The sequence below is a fragment of the Ambystoma mexicanum genome, chromosome 3q, assembly GCF_040938575.1.
Source record: "Ambystoma mexicanum isolate Mex_15411 chromosome 3q, UKY_AmexF1_1, whole genome shotgun sequence".
In the NCBI taxonomy this organism is placed as follows: domain Eukaryota; kingdom Metazoa; phylum Chordata; class Amphibia; order Caudata; family Ambystomatidae; genus Ambystoma; species Ambystoma mexicanum.
This window is the reverse complement of record NC_090926.1, coordinates 49,902,263-49,928,596: the sequence shown is the minus strand read 5'-3', so window position 1 is coordinate 49,928,596 and position 26,334 is coordinate 49,902,263.

The following is a 26,334-nucleotide window of genomic DNA, read 5'->3' as shown; positions in this document are numbered from 1 at the left end:
AGCACCTTCCGCGATAGATAATTTCCGCGCGACTGGGGTCTTTTCTCACAGATCATCCCTCCTCGTCGCCACTATTGTAGTAATTAATGACACTAATACATTAGTAAAAAGAAAGTGTATTCCATAACAATAAGTATGATGCAATAGAAGATCCCAGACATCAATTGCAGGGTCGCCTGATTATTCAAAACAAGGGAGATAGAGGCAAGTCTGTTCAGTGGGGGCAATCTGAAAGTGAGATCACTTTCAGTGGCTGAAAACCATTTAATCTTCATACATTTCCATATATAAACATAGACAAATTGAGAAGAGAATTAATTTGTTAAAAACCAAAAAATAGGTTGAAAAATCAAGAAACTCAAATAGAAGTACAAAACTGCCACTGTTAGTGGCTAGGGTATAATCACAAACAATTCTTAAGAAAATATTATTTGCCTATAGTTAATCATTTCCTTTTACCAACCATAGGTTCTGCATACCACTTAGTCAATGATTGCATCAATTTCTTTAACTGTATTTACATTACACAGTGTAACATCTCGACATGTTTCAGTTCATAATGGTAATTATTCCAGAACATTCTTCAGGAGTACAACCCTGATGTTTGTACAAGCGTCTGGCATGTGTTAATGTATTGACGGAGGACATTTCTGTGCAGTGATGTCCACCCCTAACAGACAAAAGCAAAACACAAGACACTGGAATGAGTTATAAATTGCCAAGATTCCAGTAGTCCCCATCAATGGGGGGGGGAGACACCTACCCAAGGTATATATTATTACCTGCGTAGGATTGAGAGGGCGACCTTGTTCAATGTAACAAAAGGGAGGCACTCATGGTGTTCTTCCTGGGGCCTATCAAATAGAAAAGCATATATATTTCATGCTTACGGTGTCCCAAAAACCAAACTAGAGAGAGAGCTTCCCAGTTTTCTACATAGTCATATGGTCCTTTAAAACGTTTTTAAAACCATTTGTTTTAGAAAAAACTCTTATTTATAAATCAATGTTCTGGCCCTTGGTGTAAGAAAAATTCTCACCCTGTGCTGGTAGATGGTTTGTAGGGATCGAGATAGGGACCCTGGCAGTGTACCCGCAGATCACAGCTGGTCAGGTAGTGAAGGCGTGTTGTATTTATCGTGTTGGCACGCTGTAATAGATTAAACGTGCAACACTGTGTGTTGGGATACTCTGTTAACAGAGGGCTCTACCGAGTGTTATTACCCCCTACATGCATGCTCTTAGGTACATCAAACGGGTTCAATTACCTTTGTATACAAGTGCTCTCATCTCTCCTTTAGTGTCCCGATTGTGGATATTAGTATAATCGCTGCCCGATTCCCTAAAGTAATGAGTGGAAAAGGGGCAGAGTAGCTCTGGGAAAACCGTCCCTAGATGCTTACTGTAGGCAATCTTCTAGATTCAGAAATTGCACCTACCTTAAATGCTGTCCTTGATCTGGTGTCTCCTTACGTCTCCCCACGTGTGTATCGGCCACTGTACACTGCTGACCGAACGGTCGGTAGTGCGTACTTACTATAAAAAAGGAAAAAGGCAGCCGATGAGGTCTACTGTTTCTTTCTGTGCCGAGAGAAATGTACCATGTAGCCGTCTCCTGGGACTGACCTGCAATGTTAGTTCGCTCTCTGAGTAGTTCTCTCTCTCACAGCAGTGCACGGCTGGGTTAGCCGTCGGCTTCGATTCCTTCGTTGGTAGCTGTCGTCATAGTAACATAGATAACAACAAACAAGTTGTACTTTTTCTATGTTGCCGCTCTCTGGCTTGCAGCGCGCCATTTTGGAGTGGTTCGCAAAGCCCCTAAAGGTATAGCGATCAGTATCATCTGTTTACTTGGGACACCTTACTTTAAGGTGGGCAAAGGAGACTTTTCACGGATTTTATAGGGTGAATTAATCCTATTAGAGATGTTGAGAGTGCTTGTACAAAAATCACAGGGTTTGCAATGTCAGTGCATGGGAAGGGATTCTTGTACCATGTTGTATTGTGCACTTGTTAATACAGGGTGGTGTGGCAACCAATGTGCCAATCAGTTTACCTATGAGAGTGTTCTTGGAAGTGTTAATTACTCATTCACATGTATAATATACAGAGACCCTATTTACTGAAAATGGGTATATTGGTCACGACAACCACCTTTATAGGATTCATTAGTTGTACCTGGTCTGCCATAGTAAATACCCTTTCTTCAGCTCTCCATCACGTTCAGCATGATGGATTCCTTCCAGCATAGGTGAGCACAGCCATTCGCCCACAAAATTGCACCATTAATGTGCCTTTTAATAGTCCATCCACGTTGGTTTAGTCACCACCATGGATTTTCATTTTATTCCAACAGGGTCCACATCATTTTAGTCCGGTCCCCAGGAAGGCGCTTCATACATTCAGACCGAAATGCCCTAGACGTTGGACCTTACTCCCAAAATCTTTTTTGGACAACTGTTACAATTCCTGCTCCTATATTGCCAAGAGCAAGCTTCCCATAATGAATCATGTAACTTTGTGGAGGTTGTGTAGTGTTGAATTCCCTTGCCTACTTTTTCCTGTGATTGTTTGCATATTAGGTCAATACCACATTGCCGTTTTCTGTTTGTAAATATGTATATTCGGGCCCGTTCTTAAATATAAATAGTTGTGTGTAAATGTGAACAATTGCTGTTTCTCAATATATGTAGTAGAGCCAGCCTTTTCATTTAATACATGTTTGATTATTTCTAATAATGATCTATGGAATGTTAACATTGGTTATTTTCAATTATTTTCATTCATGGATTTTTGTGACTTAGACTCATTGTTTCCTGAAATTAATGGCTCAACAGGAACCCCCTTCTGTTTAGACCAACCAGAGAAAGTGTAACATTCACTCACTAAAGCACATCTTGCCAGCACATGGTATATAACGCCCACATTCTGAATGATAAATGTATAGCCCAAGGGGTTTATGAACAAAGCTCACAGAAAACTCCAACCCTGCACACACCCAGCGAAAAAAACATGCGGTTTTAGAAAGTGTGGCATCAACAAAACTTTAGAGAGTGCAATATCGTGTTGAGTTTATGAGCAAATCTTTTCAAATAAAAATAAAACCATGTCTGAGAAGTTATCTTATTTGCAAACAAAAGTTGTCCAATCGGGGTCCAAACACTAGATGCAACTAGAAGTATCTGAATTAATGCTTACCAGGTGGCTGAAGAGTACTGGTAACCAGATTGGCTGCAACGTGCCGATTCCAAATTACAGCAGAATCCAACAGGAAAGAGACAATTTTACTTTTATCCACATAATTTCACTCACTCCTAATAGCCTCCAGAGATACTAAACAGTGCAGCCCATATGCAGATCAACTGGCACTTCAAAAGATTTGCAGATTACCCAGGAGTTAGGTGCTTATGGTATAAATATTAAAGGTGTTTATACCATGCACTGTTGCCACCTGCATGGTTTCTTGGAGCTAAGGCGGATCTGTAAAGCAAAGAGGGAAGGTGGGGATGTTAGTAGGATTGAGCGGGAAAAGAGGAAGAGGGCTGTGATGTGCTGTTGGCAGCTTCGGTTCGGAGACATCATTCACAAAGAATAAGAATAGGTTCAATATTCGGAGGGCATACGTTATATGAAAGATAGCGTGCAATTTGTTTTGTGGTTGCAAAATCATTATAGCTTCAGCTTATAACAAAACGTGTCCCATAGCACCTTTGTGCCCCACCAGAAACAAACGGAATATTACGGTTGAAGCAATCATGCCCCTTGTAATCCCGACACTTAACGCATTACCTAACAAAAGCGACCCAAACGTCCTTGTAGACCCCTATAACTCCTCCATGCTTAAAGCCATTGATTCAGTAGCACCTCTCAAAATGCGTAAAGGAAAACCAAGAGCTCATGTGAATTCATGGTTTACCCCTGAGCTGAAAGCGCTCCATACTTAAAAAAGAAAACTAGAAACTCTCTGGAAACTCACACCTCCCGAGAACAAAACCAACTTCACTGCTTCAAATTCTCAAATGTATCTGTACCGGATGTACAAAAAATCATTGCCTCTCTGAAACCATCCAACTGCCAGGGTGACGGTTGTCCAGCACAGATTATCATGGATGCAGCCAGAGACCTGGCCCCATTCATTACTAAACTCATCAACTCTTCCTTCTGTAGCGGGGTAGTACCCAGCAACCTGAAGGAATCCTTGGTACTCCCACTACTCAAAAAACAAACTCTAGACCCCACCAGTCCCACAATCTACAGACCGATCACGACAGTCCCATTTCTGCTAAAGATTCTGGATAAGGTTGCATATTTGCAAATCCAGGAATACCTTGAAGCCAACAAACTTCTAGGATCTCTGCAATCTGAAGAGTTTTAGACCTCCTCACGGGACAAAAACCGCCATTGTTGACCTAAAAATCCAGATTGACGACCTGAAAGACAAAGGCAGATTTGCCATCTTGCGCCTCTTAGACCCGTCAGCGTTTGACTTGGTTGACCATAAGGTACTTTGCGATCACCTGGAAACAGCAACCTTTTTCTCCAAATCAGCCATCACATGGATACAACTGTTCCCAAACAAAAGGACCATGCAAGTCTTCTCACCCACAGCAGCAGCTGACTCCATACCGATCACTTGTGGGGTGCCTCAAGGGTCCTGCGTCTCGCCCACTTTGTATAACATCTTTACAAAGCCGTTGTTTGATAAACTGGATCGTCTGGGTGTCACCTACACCAACTATGCAGATGACACCCAGATACTCCTACCCCTCACAGGCACATATGACACAGATGTACTTCGGGTAAACTAAATCTACACCATCATTCAGGCATGGATGGCCATCCATGGCCTGTGCCTGAATGATGATAAAACGGAACTATTGCTAGTAGGCTCCACAGCCAACTTAAACAAACTTGACTGCAATTAGAACATATTTAAAGGCATGCTCCAGTAAAAATGTTTATTGTCCCTACGGGTCGGCCATTTTTTTTTAAGTCTAAGTGGCTCGATTTTAGAAAACTTTCCTATGGACCTTACCCGAGTTTTCGTCCTTAAACGCAAGAGAAAACAGGCACCAGGGAGCCGCCATTTTGTGATAATCCTATCACTTGCCGCATCGCCCTGGCTGACCTGCTTCTGCGGCACTAAATCAAATCCCCCGCCCATGAGCCTGACATTATCAAAACATTCATATTCCCCGCCTCTCTCCGTGACGTTCCTGTGCTGCGTAGGCAAACGCGCCCAGTCGTCTTCTACGCGACTCCACACAGAACCCGGAAACCAACACAGACCATCTCACAACACAGCGCGCCACAATTCGGAATATGAAACTGTACTTTAAAATCAAACAGCAACACGGTACATTTGGTAAAGTACATTTATTTGACATTAAATGTTTAGAGAATATTCAGCAATTGCCATATGAACTCCGACAGCCATTTATTTTCTTTTATCTGTATCCGCAAATCCGTCTAAGTTAATATTGAGTTAGGCGCTGTTCCTTTATGGTACACAGGGTGTTGCTTTTCGTTAAGAGGCACTTTGGAAGCACGGTGAACCGCAAGGCTGTTCCATCAACTACGCACTAGTCCATCGTAAAGGTTGATATGTTGCTTCTAGCCACTAGTACAGCGTAAGGGCATGTGGGCCCTTGGCGATCGTCCCATAAAATTGTCAGTGTGCTCCAGTTGTTCACACGAAGCTGCAGGTGTCTACTGAAAAAACCATCTGCCGGTGTCTCAAACGGATGACAGTAGCAGAAGGGGAGCAAATACCTGTTATGAAAACAAAAAAATTATAATTAGTCTCGCCAGCCGATCTTCATTAATATTACTCATTTTATTTATTACAGCCGATCAGAAACTATTTGCTTGCAAGGATAGTTCAATGGAGTATGTTCGGCTCTAAAATCAATGCGAAAAGTAACGAAATAAATCGAGGCCAACACACAATGAGAAACGACAGTCTACATGCGTGTGGAATGATATGATACACGATATGGCATTTGTAACGCGCCTATACACAAGTGTTACAAGGCGCGACGAGGCGGGGGGGGATCAAGGGCAGACAGACAACGATCCTACTCGGCCAGGTGTCTTTCAGATCGCGCATGGGGAAGGGGAGAGGGGGGTAAAAGTGCTGTACATGGTTAGTAGAATACAAGATAAATAATAGGGCCAGCTGGTGGCAAGTGCAAGGTAAATGCCGGGAGAAGGGGCTGAAGGATACAGAAACAGTCCCGTAGTGCAGGTAGGCAGTGCAGGGAAAAGTGGCTGGGCCAAGGACCGAGATCGGTGAGACCAGTGGACCTGCATGCCCATGTGCCCACTACGAACACGTTTTCCTTGCTTTTCCTAGCTCTTCATTCATTCATTTATTCATGCATCCATTCATTAATTCTTCATTCCGGTATAAAAGCGTCTAAAGATTTACTCACATTATATTTGAAATTTCCATTGTGTCTCTGCATAATGCAGTCTGTAAAACGGACCGTGCTCTTGACAACGATTTTTCGTATACTGAACTAAAATGAAACTCGGTCTAGTTTCTGAATTTTCTGCCTTATTGTCTCTTACGTTATTGCGCACCCCCTTCAAATGAAGTTCTTTCGGCATGGTGCCTGTCTCAAGGTCAAAAAACAATAGACCCTTATACTTCCAGTGTGACTTGTGGGCCTCTTCTGGGCGCGAGCTGAAAATCAAAGCCGCTGTCCTTCGCATTCTTTATTTGCAACATCTCGTAGTAAAGGCATCTGTGAGAACTTGAAGTTTAGAATCCCTCTATGTAGTGCGCCACAATGTGCAAATGCGAATTGGCTTCTCTCCCAAATGCCACGGCCCGCTTGGCGCGTTCTAAGGCCCCCAATTTTGTCCCCGTTGTCTGCGAGCTTTGCAGCCCAAATTGAGACATTTAATTTTTGGCGGAAGGTCAGGGAAAGTATAAAGTACCACAGGAGTTGAGTTAAAAGTGAGATTTATTGTTGGTTTTATTATTTGCAATACGCAAGCCTCCCCTCCGTTAACAGTGCGCAACAGTGCGCAGCATTTACATTTACATGAGATGAGACATGAGAAAAATATATACATATATGAGGTGAATAGAGAGAATTAAAAGATGACACCCAGCTTGTTCGCCACCCATGATGGTGAAGGTAGGGGTTAGGGTTACAGGTACACTGTACAATAACATTTATTTACAAAAAGACAATCGTATTGCAATTATTTAAACCGGGATTTGTACTTCACAACCAGCTGTGCTTCTGGTGGACATGGCACAGTTGCAATGTTCGGTGGCAATGGATCACTGCTCTGCACAGAAACGTCCAAAATTCCATATCTGTGCTTCTCTAACACAGCAACAATAAGGCCTTTCACAAAGTCGAACTGCATTTCATCATAGACTGGTTTGATCACCCATTGCTTACTTCGTTTTGAAAACACCTTAGTGTAGCGAGGCATCCTTACTTTACCCCTAGTCCTAGATTGTTCACGTCCGACATTGCTGTTATGGGCCAAGACCGCTAGTAGAGTGTGATGTTTCATGCCCCGAAAGCTAAAATGCAAGCGCTTTGGCCTGTACTTTAGGCACATATTGTGGAACACCTCCAAATCTCCTGTGTGACAGAATTCTGTCAGTCCTCTCAAATCTCTTGATAGAGATTTGTCGAAAACAATCTTCTCAATGGCTTTGTGTGTCGGTGAAGATGGAATCAACCACTTCTTCCTTGCCTCCTCTGGGGACAAAGGGTCATGTTCACATTGGTGGAAATGTAGGTTTTCTGACCAGCGGTGAACGTTGGTACAGTGGTGCATCAGTGACCGCCATTTTTCAAGTAGTATTTCCACTGACCCTTCACAAGTTTTTGAGCTCCACCAAAGATGGTTGGTGATAGACTGGGACCACTGCAAAATACTTTCAAAACCTTTTTTTTTCTCCCGCAGCCGAGATTTTCTTACTGATTGATTTAGCAAGATGCCATACGTCAAATTGATGATTAATAAGCGGGAACTGCTCTCTCATTGTCTTGGCAATTGAAATGTGTCTGTCCGTGGCTATGAGGTCGATGTGCATTCCCCTTGATTGTAGATATTCCACTGATTTTATAATTCCTAGTTTCTCCATGGCCACTGAGGATGTACATTGTGTTACCTGCACGACCACCGAACTCACAATTTTCCTACTATCCATGTCCTGAAAGTGGTAGGTGCAGTACTTGGCAGAAAATCCAGGGCTGTCGCACTGTCCATCGCCGGCAAGCCTGAAACGTTTCCCTTCGAATGTACTTGCTAGAGACAATTGTTCAATTTTCCAAGCATCACTAATGGCCGGAAACAGATAATCACGTTGGTATATGTAGTACAGCGATTTAGAAATGAAATGGAGTCCCACAAACTGAAAGAAAGCCGCAAACTTTCTAAAACTGGAGCCACTAAAAAGTGATGCAGCTGCACACAGTAGATTGCCTGCTAGCATTTTCCCCAGCATCGTTTGTGCAGACCATGAGAACCTATGATTTAATCGACAGGCGGCATTTATTTTGACGTTACTGCCTTTTATTTGACGAGTCACATTAATCAATGGCTTCCCACATACTTTCCCTCTAACTGAATGCCCACATTTCAGCATACTTCTAATTTCCATCAAACAACTGTTGAATACAATGTATTTGCTCTCTTTCATTAGACTGTCATCCTGCGTGAACGTTGTTTCGGCCTGTGACGTTGCAGAGATTTCAACACATTGGAAAGTAATATCGCTGCTATCAAGTTCTGATGCGTCTATGGATGCTGCGGCTGGTTCATTCTCTGTCATTTCAACATCTGCTACTTCAACATTGATGGGAGAACACAACAATGTCGACATGTTTTTGGGTGGCAATTTTTTGGCGGGTGTAGATTGTGTGAATTGATCTGCAACTACTTCAGAGCTATCTTCAATACATTCAATATCATCTTCTTGTGGTGGTGCGGTCGCACTGTAGCAATGGTCCAATGCAACTTTGCTGTATTCTCCAAACACAGTTAATTCATGTTCTGGCCATTGGACATGAGCATCTCGAGCCTGAACACGCCTCGCCTCAATTAATAGTTCCTCCATAGTGTACATGGTCTGGCAAGCAACATCTCTCATTCGCTTCACTGTCTGTGTATGTATGTATAGTTCTGACACCCACGGGTAACTAGAGGAGAGATTGGAAAAGGGATGTTCAGTTTAAACACAAGATAAAGTGTAGTCCAATTGACTGGAAAAAAACATACAATAGTCCCCAGCACAAACATTTTTTTAAAGTTATTAACTGTTTGTAACTAACCTTTTTTTGTTTTTTTTTCTTTGCAACTTTTTTGACTCGACCTTCAACATCTGCACGCTGTAGCTCCGATTCATTTCCGCATGTCCTCCCTTCCTCTTGCGCTGCAACAACTATATTTTCTGTATGTGCATAGACAGCACGGAATGAGGCTCCATCGTCTCCCTGAAACATAGTACTTTCATTACTATGTATCAAAATATTGTTAGCATAAAACACACGTGAGGACGAACACACAGGTACATCTCCATAGCCAAACACGATTTAAACATTGTGTGCAACAATCAAACGACAAGTATTCGACCAGTGATGATCTATTTCGATGGAGCTCATCAGTATCCATACCTCTGGCTCTGCATGGACTGCCATGAATGGTTGTATTGGAGAGGAGGCATCAGCATCTCCCTGAAACACAGTACTTGCATTAGTATGGTTTTCAATATTGGAAACATAACACACACTTGGGGTCGACGGCACAGGTACATATAAAGAGATAACCACAAATGATGCATTGTCTAAAACAATCAAGGAAAATATAAATATGCAGATTTCATCGACTTATTTCTCCGATTCCTTTACATCTGCATCATCAAAATGGGATGTTGTGATTGTAGTGGAAGCTCCGTGGTCTCCCTGAAACACAGTACTTGCATTAGTATGGTTTTCAATATTGGAAACATAACACACACTTGCGGTCGAACGCACAGGTACATATAAAGAGAAAACCACAAATGAGGCATTGTCTAAAAGAATCAAGGAAAATCTAAATATGATCACATTTCATCGAGTTATTTCTCCGATTTATTTACATCTGCATCATCTAAATGGAATGTTGTGATTGTAGTGGAAGCTCCATCGTCTCCCTGAAACACAGCACTTGCGTTAATAGGGAAGAAAGTATAGCAAATGGAATCACGTTATATGATCACGCATGATGGAGCTGTCAGTATCCATACCTCGTGCTGCTGAAGAATATCTATGGATGTTGCAAATGTAGTGCGCAATTCCGAAAGCTGTTGCGCCGATTCGTATACGCATGGTCCCGCTTCCACTTCCCCTGGAATTACTTGAATGTCAGGCTCCACATCAAGTGCGGGGGTTGACGCTTCAACAACTGCCTGAAACATAGTACTTGCATTAGTGAGGATTACAATAGTGAAAACATAACACACACCTGGGGTCGACAGCACAGGTACATATCAACCGCTAACCACGAATGAAACATTGTGTAGAACAATCAAACGATAGAGCTGTCAGTATCCATACCCCCTCTGCTGGCGAAGAACATCTAGAAATGTTGTAGATGTGGCGGACGCTTCAGCATCTCCCTGAAAGACAGTACTTGCATTAGTATGGATAACACTAATTATAACTGAAAACAAACACCAGTGGACGATAACTAAGGTGTATATCAATTGGAAAGCACTAACCAAACATTCGGTAAAATAATAAAACGATAGAATAAAACTATTACTTGACATGCATAAAACAAGTCTGTAGCGGATTAGCCTAGTAAGATTACCTGATACGCGCTAGAAGTGGTTGATAACTGCGACCACGTCAAGGATGTAGAATGTTCTTGCTTCAGATTCAAGGGATAGTCAAGAAGTTGTAAAGGTAAATTAATGATTGATAATGAAATGCCAATATTACAAATAGCCATGTAAGGCGACAGAATACTTGAGAAATGCTCAATACAGCACAGTTCCCTGTTCCCATATATATACATTTCGTTTGTGGGTTATGAAATCGAAAAAGAATATATTGATAAATGTAATTATTCAAAAAGCTATACACTCACATCAATATCGAAATTATTACAAGGGATAGAACACCTACAATATCAATTAATCCATTCGGCTACCTACACACTACCGCAAGGCCTTAAGCTAAATCTGGACACTTGACTCACCGTTGGCAGAATGTGGACGAATAGAGTGGGAATAGCGTTTGAGCAATTTCCGTGTCGTTCGCCGTTTATTCTTCTTTGTTACCCAAGATGTTGTGTACATGTCCAAGGAAAAGTGCCGGCTGCAGATGCGGTATCGATCACCCCTCTTGTCCTGTAAGACTTGTTGGACTCTACTTTCCAGCTCATCCAGTGGATATCCGCAATGTCTTACCCATTCTCTTATTCGATCAACAGTTTTCGGGAATACATGCATTGTAGTGCCTTCAGATTTCGCAGGGGTCTTCGTAGGGCAACCGCTAATCGAACAGGCAGGCATTGTTGATAAATCTGAAAAGTAAATATCGACATTATTATACAATCTTCAAGAATAAAGATTTGATACAAAAGTAAATGAATCATACAATGATCAATGCAAGGTTTGTTTTGGTCGCCGGAGCTATACCAGTTCATTATGTGCGGCTTAGTATTTGCATAAGTTGCAGAAATGTATAAATGATGTGACTAAAATCTGAACATGTGACTCGTCCCTTGGATGTTCTGTCTTGCACGAGAAGGAAACATGCTTACATTATAGACTGGACCCCCGAAGGATGCAATTCGATGACAATAGACAAAGATGAAAATAAATAGATCTATTGATAGCATAGCAAAGGAAACTCAACTCAATAGCAATGAGACCAATGAACATAGCACTATTGTGTACTCTACTCGCAAATAGATAGAAATTTAAAAATCTGCGAAATATGACTAGGATACATGGCCTTACCTTGAACAACAAACAGTTGGATTCAGCAAGCAGAGCAGTATGTTGCAGGAGAATAGGTGGGTGGCCACAGGTAGCACACTGATGGGTTTGCTCTAAGCGGTCACAGAAGTTCACGGATAGCATAGTAGATCTCAGTGGTTGCCAGGTAGCACGTTCAGGAGTTGACTTGCAAAGCACAAAGATGTTCTCATGAGACATATCAAGTGGTTTATAAAGTATTAGAACAGGGGTGTGTTTGTGAATGAATGACGTATGTATGTCGTGGTCTTAGGGGGGTGGCCTGCTTCAAGGGGAGGCCTGGCTGGAGACACGGGGTTTGAGGAGGGCATGTGAGCGATGGCCCCTGGGCGTGGGATACCTTTTGAAGTGTACATGTTGATTGGCACCTTTGCCGTTCGCGCCCCAGACAGCCCCACATGCCAGCGCTCATCCACGGGTGCGAACTGCCTTTGATAGTATATCGTTGCTTATCAATAACAAATGCCACATACCGGAGATTCTTGTGAGCACAGGCCCACACTTCAACCGGTGTATTATAGTGGTCAAGACCCTAAGGCCTGTATAATCCAATGGTAATTGTTAGTATAGATATATGTGTGACTTTTATAGAGACATAACCTACTGAAAGACTGAAAGACCTTCAAACAAGTGTTATTTAGTGCATGCATTATCGAGAATATGTTATGTTAGCTTAGATAGATAGTGACCACCCTGCTTCACAGCGACCAGACCTTCACCCATTCGGAGCACAGATGTCTGACGTCCATCCTTGAATGGAGACACACTTGATTCATTTAAAAAATCGAAACAACCGTTGTTAAAATATATGAGGTTTTTTATTTTGTATCTTATTTTCATGACACAAAAATACAAGATTATACAGGTCATGTTGCAGCACAGCGAGAGAAAATCCCCTGTACTGACCGCTGTCACTCGGGAACGTTTCTCTTATGGCATGAACGGCACAGGCGGGAATCACTCTTCTAACGCGGTGTCCAAGCCTCCCGTGGAGCCATCATGTAAAGGAACGATAGGCCACCAGCCTGTACCACCTGTGAAAAGGAATGAAACAAACTGTTTTTAAATGACCAAGATAAGTTTAATAAACGTTTGTCAATGAAAATTCTTGTAACTAATGGCATTCTGCACGGACAAATGCTATCTAGACAATGCACACTATTGAACGACTTTCATGCGTTACTATGATATGAATATATAATTTGGGATATAGTAGAAGAACATGAAATAGGAGTGGCATGACAAGCAGAGTATACTTACTCGTTACTCGGATTACGAGGACGAACAGTTGCGCGAAGTTCGTGCATAAGCACCATCATTATTCTCAACACGGCCCGTGTGAGGCAGGCTGCCCTGAAGTCTGGCAGCTCGGTGATGCATTGCGGTCGTGGCTCGCCTTCCGAAATGTAGGCCAGGCATCCCGGGTTTTCTCGGCAGCAGCAGTTCTCGTCCTCGGTTGGCATTAGCTCGCACCGATTGCATGTGCACCAGGTGGAGACGCCGTCCATGCGACTAGGCCCAGGCTCTTCATCTGTTGAATCGTCCTCGCAACTGCCGTCCGAATCCCCATCGTTTTCGCGTGCTTCCCTTTCCAGTAGTTCCTCCTCGGTATACATGTAGGGCATTATTGTAGCCATTGTGTGGTAAACAAAGTAAAATAATTTACAGAGATGGTACAGGTGTTCCCACGGGCTACAAGCGGCGAAGGTAGCTGACCAGAGCACAGAAACGAGTCACAGAAGACTTAAAGTAACAGAGAGAGAGGAATGGAATCGAAAATCTGCTGCTGTGTGTTGGGAAACGGTCTGTTTATACTTATTGAGGAAAGAGGCGTCCTGCCATTTCCATGGCGACACGTCATTAGCTGAGGCGCAGCGATTGTTGACACAAGACGTGCTTTGGCGTTGGGAAATGGGCGGTACGAGTCTGCTGATGACAGGCTCGGGGGCGGGGGATTTGATTTAGTGCCGCAGAAGCAGGTCAGCCAGGGCAATGCGGCAAGTGATAGGATTATCCCAAAATGGCGGCTCCCTGGTGCCTGTTTTCGCTTGCGTTTAATGGACGTAAACTCGGATAAGGTCCATAGGAAAGTTTTCTAAAATCGAGCCACTTAGGCTTAAAAAAACATGGCCGACCCGTAGGGACAATAAAAAATTTTACTGGACCATGCCTTTAATATAGATGGGAACAACATTACAATCGGCAAAGCAGTAAAAAGGCTTGGCTTCTACTTTGACGCTACTTCTAACCTCAAACAACAAGTAAACATGACCGCATCATCCACTGCCTACACAGGCAAAATGATAAGAGCTTGCAGACCTATGCTATCTTCTGAAAGTTGTCTCACTCTAGCCAGAGCTCTTATAGGCTCCAAATTGGACTATTGTAACAGGCTTTATTTAGGCACCAACAAAACAGTAATCAACAAACTTCAGACCTTGCAGAATAATGCTTCTCAGGGCTGCCTTAAATATACCCAGAAATGAACATATCTCAGCAACCAGAATACAACACAAATGGCTCTCCATAAATGAAAAGATCAAACTCAAATCCTTATGTCTTACCTTTAAAGCACTGAACCACACAGCCCCCCCGCTCCCCCCATATCTCACCGGAAAATTCACCTGGAGATCATCTACACGTATCACTGGATCCACAGATACTTCCTAGGTTTAACCTAAACAGATCCAGCAGATCTAGCTTTCCAATACTGGCCTCCCAACTATGGAATTCCCTCCCATCTCACATCAGGGACATACAAGTTTTCAACAACTTCAGGAGAAGCGTTATAGCTTGGATTCTTAGCAATAATTAAATAATTACTGTGTACCATATGTGCATAGTCAAATATCCTTCTGTATCTGACTAGTATTCATGTACGTAATTTCCCCTTTCTGCCAACGTGATATACCCATTTGAATGTATGTACCTTACCCTCTGACAAATTGTCTTGCCATGCTCATGTAACTGTACTTCAAAGAGCCCAGATACCTCTGGGTCAGGTGCGCTATATAAAGAAATAAACAAACAAATGGTGTCAAGTGGGTGCGGTTTGCAGTGCTCTAGAGGCGTGTTCGTCTTTAATGCAGAGTGTGAGAGGTGTATGCAGAGGGGTGAGTTTTACAACGGTTTGTTAATGGCCGGTGTGTTCCTGCTTCCTCGGTTATACTGATTGGTTATACTTTGCCTCCCTCCAATTGCACTTTTTTGGATTTTAATAATTGTCACCTTCAGGCGTGGTGGGTTCCTGTGAATATTGGTCTTTCAGTGGGCTGTTTAATCTCTTAGTTCAAGCCCTATTTCTAGGTTGGTGATGTGTTCCAAGATGGCTTAGAAGGGTAAAGGACAATGTTCCACCCTCCGTCCTTTGTCTCTTTGAGGAGCAGTTTAATGTAGGCAGTTTTGAAATTCTTGGTACTCTCCCTGAAGAAAGCAATAGATTGAAGAGGTTTAGGTAGTATTCCGATGGTGTGCCCTGTGTGAGGATGGATTTATAGATGTCTGGAGGGCAGGGGACCTATTGGGGATCCTACTTTGTTGCTCTTATTCTCCAAGCTTAGTCGTTTCTCTCTCATTTGCGGGAGCAGCTCATTCCGTTTGTTGGTCTCGGGGTTGGTGGGAGATGGCGGATTGTCTGGCCGATTTGTCTGCTTTGTATGACTTGGTGTATAATGGTGCTTTTGTTCTTGAAGTGATCAGCGAGAACATTACCTAATTTTTGTGAGGGCGCTTGCAAGTAGTTGCATCAGAGGGGAGGGGGGTCTCATCTTGCTTACAATGCTGAATAGTTCTCTTTGAGTGCTAGTGGCTTTTGTGCTCCATTTTATTTTTTGCTTTGAGAATTTCAGATTTATATGATCGGATTTGTAGTAGCTATTTTATTCTTTTGTCTTGGTCATAGTTTTTCCTCCATTCTTGTTCGAGTTTCCAGTTCTTTTCATTGTTTTTAGGTGGGGCAGGAACCATCTAGCCACCACTTTCTTTCTTGAATGGGTGGGGCGTTTTTTCAGAGAGATCAATTGTTTGAGATCCATTTCTGGATTAGGTTTGCTTTTCCATCTATGTTTGTTGTGTCCCATAATGTGGTCACTGGTTTCTAGGTGTTCTAAGTTACTGTTCTTGATAGTTTTCCAGTTTCTTTTCCAAATAGGTGATTTTTTTTTTGTTTTTTAAGGCATTCAATGGTATTTGGATCACAAAAGGAATAATGAGGTGGTCACTCCATAGTATTTGGATGGGGTGTTGTTGTGATCAGGGTTTTATTGGCAAAGATAGTGTCCAGAGTATGTCCTGCTTTGTCTATCGCTCATTTTACCATGTCGAAGGCTCATGGTCTCGAGCCGCTTAATTAATGATTTCTGCGAGTCAACAATCTCCTCTTCGAACCACATATTGAAATCCCCGAGAATGAACAGATGATCATGTTTGATGCCTAGGTTCAGGACTGCTTCTATGAAGGGATCTGTGAAAGTTGCGTCATAGGTTGGTGGCCTGTAAACTAGTATAAATGCAAGTTTGTTTGCAAATTTGTGGTGTTGTGGAGGACTAGAGATTCACAGTTCAGGATGTTTAGAGGTTCTGCCATTTTTATTTTTAGGTGTTCCTTGTAGGCTACTGCGAGTTGTCCTCGTCTTTTTCCTTTTTTGTTTGCATTTGAAGTTGTCCTGTAGGCAGCTGTGTAGTTAGAGTTTATAGTTTTCTGCTAACCAGGTTTCTGTGATGAACATGATATAGGGCATTTATAACACGCCTTTACACAAGTGTTTCTAGGAGCGACAAGACAAGGAGGGGGAACAGAGGGAGGACAAAACAATGATTTTACTAGGTCTCGTGTCATTCAGTCGCGCAAGTGCAGGGAAGTCGAAGGGGAGAAGTGTGGATGTTGGAGTGTCCAGGGGGGTGGGAGGGTCTGAGTGCAGGTAACACAAAAGGTACAGCCAGCAAGTGGCTCATAAGTGCAGAGAGAAGGGACTGTAGGTTTGCAAATACAGACCATACGTGCCGGGGGAGCACAGGGGCAGTTCAAGGGCAACTGGACAGGCAGGAGCCTGGGCCAGAGTTCAGAGGATAGCCAGGTGACCAGTGCGTGGAGCAGTCCGGACATCAGCAGGAGAAGAGGAAGAGTGAAAGCAAAAAGAAAGGTCTTGAGTTGCTTCTGGAACCAGAAGTGGTTCTGCTCCAGTTTAGAGGCTGGGAGGCTGTTCCAGAGGGAGGCCCCTGCCGAATAGAGAGAGCGATCTGCCCCCAACCCTGCTTGGAAAAGCATCTGACCCTCGGAGAGTTGGAAGTGGATGGGCGGCGAGCTCGAGAAGAGAGATGTTTAAGAAGAGAGGGAGTTGGAGGTAGTGCAGTCCCAGGCAGTCTTGTGGATGATGCAAAGGGTCTTGAACTTCATCTTGCTGCCACAGGGAGCAAGTGGAGAGATTTCAGAGCTTGAGAGATACAATCCCTGGGCTTGAGGACAAGGACAGGTCTGGCAGTCCTGTTCTGGATAAGTTTCAGAGGTCGGAGAGTAGAGGCAGGCAGATTTAGAAAGAGGCTGTTGCAGTAGTCAAGCCTAGAGTGGACCAGAGCTCTGGAGACAGTGAGCTTCTGGGGGAAAGTGATGAAAGGAAGAATACCTCTGAGGAGGTGCAGCTGATAGTTTGACTTCTTAGAGATGTCAGGTATGTCAATAACCCCGTTGCAGAGTAGGTCGTAGATCTCAGTTGCATGTTTATACATTGATATGGCACTGATTAGGTTGCAGTGTATTTTTCTCTTTAGATTTGATTGATTTGTTCTGGCTTGCATCATGCAGTGGTCTTGAAGGACATCATTCTTGTTGTCCATGGATTGTTGAGTGTGTCTGTTAGCCTCGGTTTCATCATTAAATAGGTCCGTTAGATTTCTTATTGGGCTCATGGCCTCTTCAGGCTGCTCTTCTAATTTAGGATGGTGTTGGTGGAGGATCCCTCTGGATTTGGTGATGTATGGAGTGAGATTGTATTTTCTCATCTTTCTCGTTTCTGGCTTTTTTATTTGGGGTCCAGATATCCTGTTGGTGTGTATGGGCATCTGTTCTTGCGATCTATTCATTGCGAGGTAAGGTATAGCGATTTTGGCCTTGTTTTCAGGGCGGTTCTTATTTCTGTGGCAGTCGTGGGTGTGCGTTCTGTTGATGTGCTGGTATTTGGCAGAGTGGCAGTCTGTTGTGGTTCCATTACAGTAATCCCTTCTTGTTTTCTCGCGCGTAATTTTGACATGTATAGTCTGTTCTTCTATATTTCAGGTTCTCACGGTTGTTGGCGTCTTCCCGTGATTGCAGAATTGTATAGCTTATTTTATTAGTGGGTGGTCTTTGTCAACACTCCAGCCCACACGTGGTCCTTGTTGGTATCGTTGTAGTTCTTCTTTTCGGTCCTCTATGCTGTTGTGTTTGAGTTACAGGAGTATTAGCCCTCCTGTGGTGGTGTTCCATACTTCTGTTGGCCTTGTGGTTGTCCTTGTTGGTTTGGAGTAGGGTTCCTTTTAATGGTGGTTTCCTTCATAGATTCTATTTTAGTGGGTGTTTGGGTATTGAGATTGGCAGTCAGTGGTCTGTGGCTAGGTGGGGCATAATGAGCCAACCCCATCAGTCAGGTGGAGGGACAGTTGGGCGTGACCGACCTGTCTCAACTTTGCAAATTGTTTTTTTTTTTTCCTTGGGTCACACTGCCTGTGGAGCAGGGGGGGGGAGGATTGCCTACCGTTCCTCTATTTGTTGAATGCAACGTTCTTGCCTGATGTCAGATGTTGCTAGTATTTGCAGAGGGAGCTGGTCTATTAGCTGTGGAGGAAGAGCACCTAGGTTCCGAGTGTGGTGGCAGAGGGAGAATATCTAGGTATTAATCCTAGCAGTAGTGGAGGAGACTTAGATTAGGAATATGGTAGCAGTGGGTGTGCCTAAATGTGAGATAAGGCTAGCTAACAATTGGCCCAAATACTAGATATGGCTAACACAGTTGGCCTTAAATGTGAGATATGGCTAAGACATACATGAATGATTAAGATGTTCTTCAAAAAGGCTTCATTTCAGCAATGAAGAGACTTTGGTCAAAGTTATTAGCAGAAGTAAAAAAATAAAATTAAAAAAATACATTCTGGCTTGATTTATTGAAATTGTGTTGTGATATGCACCATATAAAGTGTAGGAGTGCGATGAGCGGAAAGCTTCGGGGACCACTTCCAGAAAGGTTATGAAATGCAAGAGAACGTACAGCTTGTAAACAGGCAATTATGTATTTTCCAGACTCTGGGAATCTCCCATTGTGGTTCCTGTAGTGCGTTATGTTTCCCGGTGATAAAAGTGTCATCTTAATAGAGGGGATGAAAAATTGTTTGAGTCAATGAAAACGGCATTAGCAAAAAGATCTGCAGTGAGAGGGAGACCTCTCTGCCCCATCACAACCGGGAGGCGGGAGCCAGCCCAATTACAGAAGGCCCACAATGAAGGCCCCTGTGTTACCCAGGTCGCTGACAGGCCACTACATGAAACTTCCAACCCTCCTTTTTGTTTACTATCCCTGGACTACTGGACTACCATAACTTTTGCCTCACTCAGCATGGGTTAGTTACCACCTCATGACTGCCTGTACTCTCAACTCTTCCTGATATGTACTAAATTAAGTCGTTACGGTACTCACCTCTACAATCTTACTCCCACTTCATTTCCTTAACTACATGGCCTTACATTTAACTTGAAAGTCAAACTTGGGTGTATTTTGCATTTAACTTTGCCCATTGATTGTAACCCGCTAGCCCAGTGACTTTTCCATACCGCTGTACTTGCATACTCCTTCCTCTGCCTACTCTCTCTTCCCACCCATGACGCCTCCCGTTTCTCCCATCTACTCCAACTGCTTCTCTATCAACTATCCTTCCCTTCTCACTAAGTCTGGAAAGAAGAAGTTTAAAAAGGATATCCTGGCCTCAAACCCTGGACTCCCTATCGCCGATACCTGTTCCAGCGCCTCTTCCAGACAGACCTTCACCGACATACTCTGTCGTTCCTTCGCCGAAACTATGGACCCCGCATATAAACTCTTTCCTGTCTCTTCCTCTACCATAAACGGGGGCACTCGCTGGGACGTCCTCATGGATTCCTTCGACTCCTCCAGTCATCCTTAATGCTTATCTTAATGGCACTGCAAAAACAAAGAGGTGATGGCTGGAAAGTTTAGAATTAATCTTAACCACAGGCATTGCTCTGGGCAACCCTACAGACCATCAGTCTTCGCCTGCCAAGGGTCCCATCCCTTCTGCACGAGACCACAAGCATCCCCAAACATGTTTAGCCCTTGTTGGGCCTCATCAGTGAGGAGCAGCTTGGGTCTCTAGGCCCAGCAGGCACGGGACCCACATCTGGGCATACCCGTCCCACTCAGTGTGGCAAAGCAAAAACAAAGAGGTGATGGCAGGAAGGTTTAGAATGAATCTTAACCACTGGCATTGCTCTGGGCAACCCTCCAGATCCTCTCCCATTAATGGTGGCACTCGCTGGGAGGCCCTCCTGGCTTCCTTACCTAAATGGCACTGTCTTGGTCCAAGGCCCTCAGGCCAACCTCCTCCTCTTTGATAGACGCTTCCCGCACTATCAATTTCCTTTCCTCTCCCGCTGTTCCTTCTCCCTCCGCTTCCTTGCCACCGCTCACCCCCCCTCCCCTGCCACTTCTCTGGTGCCCTCATCCTCCTTGGCTACCATGCCCTCTCCTCCTACCTCTGCTGCCCACCATTGGGCACCTTCTACACTTCCACAGGGAGTACCTCTGATTTGCACCCCTCCCCAGAAGTCTTTCAAGGATGACAACCTTCTCCATCTCACCACTCTAATTGTCGCTCAGCTGTCAAATGCTCCTCTGACACCTGCATCTCCTGGAAGAACTCAACCTTGATATTCTTGGTCGCATCGAGACATGGTTCACAGCCAGCTCTATCACGAGCTTTGACACTCTCCTCCAGATGGCTACAAGATCCTCTCTGTGCCCAGAAGCAACCATTGCGGTGGGGGTGCAACCTTGATCTTCCCGGAGTGTATTCCTGCCTCTACTCCTTCAAATGCCTGGTCTGTAGGTACTCTCTCTCTCCTGGCCACTCTCACAGTGGCTACTATTGGAACGGTTACCTTGAACCTGGATTCTCGGGTGGGGGGTTGGTGCCTTTCTGGGCTACTGGCGTTAGCAGCTAGGGCTTCTCCTGAAAGGAAAATATAAGTAGGACTTACTGGGTTTCTGTATGTCCCAGACCCACCTCCCCAACCCTTTTGTTATCTTCCATATGGGTGCTGGGCTCACCTGGGTGTATATGATGCAGAGCTCCCCATCCTGCTGTCTGTAGCAGGGGCACTGTTCCATCTGCGTGCTCACCAGTTACTTCACTGGCTTCCAGGCCCAGACCGGCTGTGGCCCATTAACACTGTGCATAGTTGTCTTGTTAATGTACATGGGCCCTTGTAGGCTGGTCTGCTGCTGTCTGGGGGGCCCTGGGCCAAGGGGTGCTCAGTGGCTTGATTTTAAGTCCTTGGGGATGGTTGCACTGGCATCAAACTGCCTTTCTGCACTACCACAGAGTGCACGGTGTCCCTTCCGGGTAACTTTCTCAGCTGCTGGCTGTGTGCAATAAGCCGCGGTATAGCTGCTCCTGCAGCTATGCGCGGCATGTTAAGTATAAATAACAGCTAGTTGCGTATCGTTAAGTTGCATGCTTGTGTTTGTGGTTCGTGCCTACTGCCGTCTTTCTTGTTGCAGGTGTCCGTCAGGACTCCGGAGCAGAGAGCACTGCATGCCGAGTGAGGGAATGGAGCCGGTCCTGAATGAGGGAGAGCCACATAATATCAAGTGTTAGAAGAAAAAAGTCTTTATTGCTGCGATCCGATGCTCAGAGTTCTTTGTTTTTCTTTGCAGGTTGAGGAGCTAGAGTCCATGGTAAGCGTTGTATCCTGCTGTTGCAGAATAACACAAGCGGAGCCGCATGCTAGGGGTGTGGCGTTTATAGGAAACCACATCCATCAACTGCCATGCAGCTTTCAGAGATGTCCTTGGCCTAATGGTCAGCCAACTTGGGGTAACCAGGAAATGTACTGCAAACCTTGCTTCTAGCCTGTACTAAATGCCAGGCGTGTCATAAGTGTGACCAACTAGCCCTGGATCCAAGAATGTCCTTCATGTGTGAATGAGACGGCGGCTTGGCCTGTGATGATGGAACAGTCTGCAAATGCGGGATGGTTCTGACAGTGGTCATGACAGCACTTCCCCTCCCCCCTATACCCGTGCGGATCGACTGCCAGGTCCTGGATGGTTGGATGATCCCAATGGAACCGAGTTATCAACTGTGGCGCATGTATGTTAGTGATGCGCTCCCACGTCCAATCTTGTGGCCCATATCCCTTCCAGTCTATTAGGTAATATAAAGTATTCTGGACTAGTTTTGAATCTAGGAGGTTTTTAACTTCGTACTCTGGCTCGCTTTCTACTATTATCGGAGTTGGGGGTTTCTTAGAGTGCTAGGTTGGACTGGTTTGATTAGGGACACATGAAATACCAGGTGTACGCGCATGTTGGAAGGCATAGCCAATTTCACGGTGACTGGATTAAATATGGCCTCAATTGTAGAAGGCCCCACATATTTGGGATAGAATTTCTGTGGTCCTTTCAGAGGAATATGTTTAGTCGCCAACCACACCACATCGCCCATTAGGTAACAGGGAGTTTCCTTCCGGTAACGGTCTGCAGATTTCTTGGGTGTTTTCTTAGCTGTGGACAAGTACTCAGTAGTCTTTTTCAATGTCTGACACAGTGTCATGCAAGGCTCTAACCGCCAGCATTTCCAATACTTCCGGCGGGTCATAAATGGAAGTTCGAGGATGCCGACCATAAAGCACATAGAAGGGACTGTGCCCAGTGGAGGTATGCACTGAATTGTTGCATGCATATTCTGTTATCCGCAACACATCCACCCATGTCTGTTCTGTTTGATGGGGTATGCAACAAAGGTACTGTTCCAGCGTCTGGTTGGTCCATTCCATTTGTCCGTCGGTTTGGGGATGAGTGGAGGATAAATGTATGTCAATCTTTGCCAAATTGCAACTATTTGGAGAAAAGAGACTGCCCCGATCTGATCTCACCACAGAGGGAAAACCATGAAGCCTAACTACTTGCTCAAGAAAGATCTTAGCCAGGGTGGAAGCCGTGGGAAGTCCTTTAAGAGCAATTAAATGTGCCATTTTGGACAAAAGGTGTTGCAAGTCTAATGAAGCCTAGCAATAAAGGTGTGCCAAGGTACTGGAGGTACTGCTAGAGGTTGTAAAAGACCAGACGGTTTCTGTTTTTGTGACTTGTTCTGAGCACAGACCTTGCATGTGCATATATAGTCTCGGGAGGATAGCTGACTGGCATCGTGCTCGCCTTGGAAGCAAGACAACACGAAGCAACACAGGTTCGATCCCCGGTTTCGCACTTAGAAACCTCTGGGTATTAAGCGCGTTATATATACCCCATCATCTAATAAAGAGTAACATCTGTGCGCCAAGTTGGCCACCAGTAAAACCGCCTAATCTTGCCCATGGTCTTGGTGATCTCGGGGTGTCCATCCACCAGGGTGTTGTGATATTTTGCCAATACTTGATTCTGCAAAGTAGGCTGGAGATACAGTCGGCCCTGATGGTATTGTAAGCCCTACTGGATTTTTCGGTGAGTGTCTTTGGCAACCCACATCTGCAACTCGTCTGTAGTCATGCTTCGCTTTACTGACGCCTTCAATCCTTACTGAGGAGTGGATGTGGTTGCTAAAATGCCAAGGAGTTGGTTCCCTGGGATGATGGCCACTGGTTCAGGCATAGCATAAGCGTCCTCTCCTTTCCCTAGGTGTGACAACACATCCGATTTGCCATTGTGCACCATGGGTCAATTTTACTGTAAAATCATATTCAGCGAAAAACAGAGCCTATCTTAGCTGACCGGATGATTGTGCTTTTGCTGTGCGCAGGTATTATAGATTTCTGTGATTAACTGTAACCGGGTGTCTGGCACCTAGTAAGTAGTGTCTCCATTCTTTGAAGGCTGCTTTAATAGCCAACAGCTCCTTATCCATAATGGTGTAGTTGAGCTCTGCTGCAGTGAACTTCTTTGACCAAAACACAGCCTGATGAAATTGACCAGTATCTGGGTTCTTCTCGGAGAGGACTTCTCCTACGGTAACGTTGCAAGCGTCAGTTTCAACCACGTACGGGAGCTCCGGCTTCAGGTGTTGCAAGACTGGGGCTGTTGTACATTTGTGCTTCAGAGTCAGAAATGCTTCTTCCGTTTCTTGAGACCAATTGAACATCTTTTTTCAAAGCAGGGTTGTAATCAGATGTACTAACTGGGGAAAAGACAGGGATAAAGCGACAATAGAAATTTGCAAACCCTAAGAAGCTTTGTGCCCCTTTTACAGAAGTCAGTGAGGGCCAGTTGAGGCTCGCATCCCCTTTTCGATTGGCCATCCATATCCCGTGTGGAGTAAGAATAAAACCTAGGAACTCGACTTCGGAGACATGAAAAGCGCATTTTTCCAGTTTTACATATAATTGGTGTTGCCGCAGTTTCTCAAGGACAGCTTGCACATGGATTATGTGGTCTTGATTGTGGCAGAGTAGATTGAAAGGTCTATGTAAACCACTTCACATACATCCAACAATTCCTGCAGGACATCAGTCATAAAATAAATATTGAATGCCGCAGGGGCGTTACATAGTTCGAAGGGCATTACTTGGTACTCAGAACATATTTGGCATGGAAGGCGGTCTTCCCTTCGTTTCAGTCCTTTACTCGCACGAAATGGTACACACCCGAGGTCCAATTTGGTATAGACTGTAGCATTCTTAACTTGGCCCAGGAGCACAGGTATTAGCAGAAGTGGATAAACTTTCTTGATCATTATTTGGTTCAACGCGCGTTCATCGATACACGTTCTGAGGCCCCCTTCTTTTTTGGCACGAAGAAGAGGGGGAGAGGGGCTGCCAGGTAGTTGGATGGTCTGATGAAACCATTGGCAAGGTACTGGTCTATTTAAGCCTCAAGATGTACATTTTCCTGTTGACTCGCAGCATAGAAGCGACTGCACAGGACTTGAGACCCAGGAATTAGGTCAATTTGACAATCATACGGCCTGTGCGGCGGAAGGGTATTAGCTTGCTCCTTTTGAAATACATCCTGAAACTCTGTGTGCTCCGAGGGCCGTGCCCCCCCCAATCCCAGGAGGAAACCAGTCTTTGTACGCATAGGCATCACCTGGCCCCCATGTGGGGATTGTGATTGTTCAGCCAGGGCATTCCTAAATTCATCTGGAACTGAGGAGCGCTGATCAAGTCAAATGAAATGCTCTCTAGGTGTCCGTCTTGACAAAGAAGGACGATCTCCTTGGTGCACTGGGTCACTGGTCCCGATAGTAACTGGGTGCCATCTACCGCCGTGACGTTCTCTGCCACTGATTTTGACCAAACGGAAAACCCGATCCTGCAGGCCATGTCATGATCCATGTAGTTGTCCGCTGTCCTCATATGCTTCTAAGGCATGCATTCATGACAGCTGTTTGCGGCAGACAAGAACTACGGGTATGATTAGGTGTAAGGTCAAAGGTACCTTTTCATTGCTCGACAAGCTGACCGCTACGCTTGCCGGGCATTGGCGTTACCCAACAGACTTCCTTCCTCTCCATTTTCTAGGGTTCTTACTGCCTTCTTTGGCTGCTTTACAGGGCAATCCCGGAGAAAATGGCCTGCTTTTCCACAATACAGACACTTGCTGTGCTCTCCCTTTTTCTCTTTCATCTCGGGTGAGTGGACTGTGTAGGCCTCCCAACTGCATCGGTTCTGGGGTGGACTCAAGTTAGCGTGCTGGGCTTTCCTTGGAGCGGACATACAATGCCCTACTCTCCCCTCCGAGCGCACACAAGCCACCCTGCGGTACTGCAATCTGTGGTCAAGTTGCAATGCCAGGTCAATGTATTCTGTGCACGCCTACGGTGGGTTGACTACCTGGGCCAAGACATCCTTTAACTCCCCTTGCAGGCCCCGGTAGAACAGGGTGGTTCGTTTTGCTTCAGGCCAGTTGGTCTCTGCAACTAACAAGTTGAAGGTGGTTACGTAGGTCAGAAGGTCTCAATTGCCCTGTTGCAGTGATAGGAATTCATTATCAAGAAATTGCCCCCGAGCATGGCGGGCAAATCGTTTTTCTAGTTCTTGTTGGAAGCCTGGAATGTTACATAAGAGGGGATCATCTTGATTTACCAATGGGATGGACCAATCTGCAGTGTGCCCGCCCCAAATAGGATAAAACAAAG